This window comes from Daktulosphaira vitifoliae, unplaced genomic scaffold (genome assembly GCF_025091365.1).
Source record: "Daktulosphaira vitifoliae isolate Bord-2020 unplaced genomic scaffold, ASM2509136v1 Scaffold_1, whole genome shotgun sequence".
In the NCBI taxonomy this organism is placed as follows: Eukaryota; Metazoa; Arthropoda; class Insecta; order Hemiptera; family Phylloxeridae; genus Daktulosphaira; species Daktulosphaira vitifoliae.
This window is the reverse complement of record NW_026099572.1, coordinates 25,033,435-25,038,992: the sequence shown is the minus strand read 5'-3', so window position 1 is coordinate 25,038,992 and position 5,558 is coordinate 25,033,435. Positions and strand designations below refer to the sequence as shown.

The 5,558-nt window shown below is 28.0% G+C and overlaps 1 long non-coding RNA gene across 1 annotated transcript in view; it reads right to left on the bottom strand.

The window, feature by feature from the left end:
• The window catches only part of LOC126896940 (uncharacterized), a 2,864-nt gene extending 2,205 nt beyond the window's left edge, over positions 1-659 (bottom strand). Inside the window, exon 1 of the long non-coding RNA XR_007701985.1 lies at positions 629-659. This is a non-coding gene — a long non-coding RNA (uncharacterized LOC126896940). The remainder of the gene's footprint in view (positions 1-628) is intronic.
• Between the last annotated feature and the right edge of the window lie 4,899 nt (positions 660-5,558).

The window sequence follows — 5,558 nt, the reverse complement described above, 5'->3', positions numbered from 1 at the left end:
AAAAAAAGTGAGGAAAACAAAAAAAAAAAAAAAAAAAATAAACACATCATGGTAAAATTAATACCTTCTCAGCTTCGCATCGAAGCTAAAACAATAAGAAAATATTTTACCTATATATAAAATTTTAATACATAAAAATAATTTATAGAAAAATTCAAGTCAATCATTCTATAAAACTGTGAACCATTATTTATTTTTTTTTTAATATTCTTTCAAGAATTTAAGGATCTTTTCACATTGCTATTTTATTTTTATACAAATTAACAACCAATTAAGTAATTGACACTATGATATCGTTATATTTTATTCTCATAATTTTTCAAATTTAGGTTTTACTCATAGCGGACGACGCAAAATTATTTTTATCCGTGAACTCAGAATTTCAACTAATTGTTTTCTAACTGATATATGTAAATAGAATGGAATTATTTTTAGTATAAATAAATATTCTGTTGTGTCTTTTACCTTGAAAAAAGTTTACTACATAATTATAAAAAGAATACCAGTCTTCCATCTAGATTAGAGTCAACAAATAATTTAGGTGTTATTTTTTATACCAAACTCACTTTTATACTAGAAAAAAAAATGTACAAAATATTAAAATTAAAACTAGACTTATATAATTTACTTTTTCTTCAAAAATGCTCTATAAATTTTATTAAGCTGATTTCTTTAAATCTGTTTATTTTTCTGTGTATAGAAAATTAAACGGCATGAACTAACTATAGTAGACCCTAACTAGATAACAACGTTATCCTGGAATTTTATTTTATTTTTTTTTATTAATTTGTTGAAAAAAATGAGGAACATTAATGATATAGCTTTTTTGTATTACCTTCTAATAGTAATATGACTATTTAATAATACTTGACCGTCGAAAATTTTCTCTTAAAAAAGTTTGAGATTTAAAGTTTAAATCCCTTTAATATGCACACAAATTACAGATTTATTTTATTGAATAAAAATTTTATTTTTAAAAATTAATATAATACATATTTGGTTTACTCAAGTTTTAATAATTTATTAATTTTACATAAATTATGATATTATTATTATTAAATTCAAAGTTCACCTATTCTCTCAGGATAAATTAGAGCTCATCATGTTTTTCTATAGTTAATATATTTACTAAGATGTTTAAAATTCTCTCTAGGAAAATCAAAGTTTTTTCATTAGTTTTTATATGAATAAACCGCCTCTAATTGTCCCACCCTAAATGAGTACGTGACATTAGACGTACTCGTGTTAGTCTCTAAGAGGTAAATTATTCGTGCACTAAGTTAGTCTGAAACCTGTCCGAAGATGCGAACACTATCTCCTAGTGTCTTCTTAGTCAATCCTCAGATAGTCGATCAAGGGACTCTTTAAACGTGAAGTGTACTCTGAAGATATTGTGAATTATCGCAAGGCAGCTGACGCGCACCCGCTTGTCGTTTAGACGATGCTCGATGACAGCGCACTTCTCTGGAGGGCAGTTAGAGTACATTGGAAGTACGAGATACGAGTTGCACGCGTACAAGTCTTTTCTCCTCTTTAACAGGACGGGAGAGGTGCGGGTGGTCGGCAAAGCACGTTGTATCGGTGTAAAAGCTAAGGAGAAATGTTTATAGCCGGCACTGCCCGAACATGTAAAATGGCCCGAGATTGTACGCGTGTGCATAATATTGTAGGCATTATAGTACGGGAGACTGGCGTGCATCAATTACCACCGCAATATAAATCCGCGGTATCTCGTTGACACGTCCGACCACCATTTACGTACGCACGCCGATTTATGTATCAACTCAAGTCGGTATTATTATTATTATTATTACAATTTGCATTCCTATATTATTATGTGCGGTACGAAACAGTCGCGGTGGTCATCGGAAAGTCCTCGACGCGAATAAGCTGTGTCCATATGAGATACACAGTAATAATACATAACCTAGAGAGAACCGTACTTATGCCACGATGCAATCTGCTTTTACACCGAGTTGTTTACATATTATTATACCTACGTCAATGCCAGATGTACCCTGACGTCGAACAAGATTAAAAGAGATTGAGGAACACACGAATGCCGTTTTAAAATTATAAATATTAACATGTACAACTATAAATTGTACCATAGTTATTGCCCACCGGAATAATGAATAGGCGAGAACTCCCAACGAAAAGCATTAACATCCATTTTATGCGCCAATAAACGTGGTAATGAAACAAGAACCCTGATTAACACGTGATACTGTAATCTAATTGTAATTACATTTACAACATCGTGATTTATACTTGATAACTTATACTTAGAAATCGACCTTTAATAAATGTATAACTGTTATTTATTTATAGGTCGATATCTCAGTAAAAAATTCAAAAATGGGGAAAAAACCCAATGTTTTCCGTTTTATTTTCTAATAAGATATTACTATTTGTTTGTCGATCATATATTATTTTTATGATATTTACTTGTGTTGTTCGATGGTTTTATTTTTTGTGGCTGTCATTTATTTTCAGCTCTCACTTGACCTATTTTGTTCAACGATACGTCAAATTATTATAATTCGTATCTAGTTGAAGATATTACCCTCAAAAATTGAAAAAAAAAATCTGATTTATCAATTAAACAGTTACTTAGCTCGTTTTCTCCATAAAGATAATTAAAATCTCTCATTACTAATATTTTAAAAGTATTTACTATTGAATTTGGTTTAATATGATGTATTTTAATATAATTATTTAAACTACAAAATTAATTAATTTTACTTTGTAGATTATTATTTTTTTAACTCTATTGTGTGTGTTACTACCAGTTATTAATATTTTACATTTTTTGATAACATTTTGCTATATAAATAATTTCTAAAAAAAATGATTTTTAATTTCACTTGAATTAAACAATGGATTTTTACAATTATAATCAAATTTTATAATATGATCAAATGAGTATATATTTTTAACAACTTGCTTTGAAAGTGCTCCGGAAATACTAAAAATTATATATATATTAAACTAAAGCTTATATAATATACTTTATAATGGAAAAAAGCAATTCAAACTTTATTTTGTCTTCATGGTAAAAATGGCTTCTGTATGCTATTTTTATGTTGAAATTTTCGATTTTGTATGTTATTTTATTTTAAAATAACTTACAAAGCTTTTGAGTTAAAAAAAAAAAAATTTACATCTTTTGATTTTTATCCCATTTAGATTTAATAACTTTAATAAATATCTAGAACCCCATCACTGTACTCCCCTCTCGTGTGAAAAAATTTCTTATTCACATTAAAGTTTTTTACTATGTGATTTTTTTTTATGGCTCTCATTTATTTTCTCAGTTCTCACTTTTTTTAACGATAAAAATTGAAAAAATGTCCACTTTAACAATTAAAAAGTTACTTAGCCCATATAGACAATTAATATCATTCATTTTTAATGTTTTTAAAGTATTTATTAACGAATTAGATTTGATATGATAATAGGTTTTAACAATAAAATTAAACAGTTTTTCTTTGTAATATATTAATTTTTTACTTTATTTATGTGTTACTAACAGCCTATAATATTCCAAATTTTTTGGTAACATGTTGCTATATAAACCATTAATCTAAAAAAAATGATTTTTATTTTCACCTGAAATTAACAAAAAATGTTTACAATTATAATTATTTTTGATAATATAATCGCTTATTAAATTACAGTCCTTATAACTTTAACTATTTCAATTGGTATATACAAATAATTTATTTACAATTGTTGTTTAAAGTGAGTGTTAAGTGTATTTTTGTGTTCAATTATGTGTCGTAGTAATCTTCGTTGGTTTGTTATATGCAATTATAAGTAGTTAAATAATTACGTCATTTTGTATATTAAGTCGTATTATCATTTTATATTTTTTTTTTTGTTAATATTGCTATCAACATATGCTACCAGCTATTTTTACAGTGACTTTAACTCCCGTTTAAAACATTACCTAATTTCTTCATCCACTTGTTGGATATTAACCTCTAATAGCTTACTTTGAAGAATTTAACCCCGAGTACTTTTTCTAATATGTGTTCTCCTAGTGCAACAAATGCAATTTCAAGAAAAGTTGATGTCCATTCTGGTGTTAGTACGAAATGTTCAAGTACTACTTCTAATGAATATTTAATGCAAATTATTTTGTCCTTCAAAGCTGAAGAAGTCCTCGCCTCCAATAAAGCACTTTCTGACTCGCAATCTTTGCAGTTAAATACACTTAAAACAGAAATATTAAGTTTCTGAGCAATTGAGCGAATTCATAGCAGAGAATATATAATATATAATAAGAGAATATAATACTCAAAAGAGATATTGGTTTACTTCAGGAGAAAATTTTTTTTAAAGAGAAAAAGTCTTGAAGAGAACAACTCTGCTAAACCATCCACAATTACTAGCCAGGTTTTACAAGAACTATTTGAACGAGATCGTTGTTCTTCCAATGTGATTGCTTATGGTGTGTTATAGTCTATCTCTTTAACTATTTCTGAGAGAGTTTTACATGATGAATCCATGATTAAAAATATCTTTTTGCCGGTTATAAATTACCTTCCAACGAATCTCAAATTGAATCGGATTGAGAAATCACGTTCAGGCATTACCCGCCCACTTAAGCTAACTTATACTAACAAAGAAGAAGCACAATCTTTACTGTACCATTACAACGAGCTTAAGCGATCAGGTACTCAATTCCAAAATGGTTTTATTCTTGTCAGGGATAAAACCAAATTTGAACGACAACTATTACGTCCTTGTCACAATGATCTGTCGACTCGTACAGCTCACGGTGAATCAAATCTACGTATATATTATGAAAGTGGTGTTCCATTTGTGGTCAAATCAATTCCAAAAAACCGGGTCCGTGAAAACAATACCAGTCGACAAAAAGTGATTCAGCAAATTTCTCAACTTGCATAGTTCATGTATATTTTTATGATAAATGTTCTTTTTGTATAAATACCAAGTCCACTCTTAGTACTTTTATATTAGATTTCAACAATTTAAAAATTAATAAGTCTTGTCCTTGTGATTTACTTACAATTAACTATACTACGCCGAATGATAATATGTCTATTAATGAAAATTATAACTTAACTCATAATGTTCCGTTTGGTTTTTATCAAAACTGTCGTGGTCTTAGGACTGAATTGTTTACTCTTAAGTGTAATCTTGCCAGCTTTAATTATGTAATTCTTGTTTTAACAGAAACCTGGCTTAATTCTAATATATTTGATTCTGAATTATGTTTGGATAATTATAATGTTTACCGATGTGATAGGAGTATTTTAATGAGTAATTGTACTAGAAGTGATGGTGTCCTTATTGCTGTATAAAAAGAATTTCATTTACAAATTGTTTCTATCTCTAATTTAAGTATTGAACAAATTTATGTTAGTTTTAGTTGTAATAATGATAATTTTGTAGTTGGTGGTGTATATTTTTATCTTAACTCTCCTAGTCAATCCTACGATACTTATTCAAGCACAGTTGAAAATCTAGTTTGTTGTTATAGCACCCATAGTTTTATTTTTTGTGGTGACTTTAACTTACCTAATATT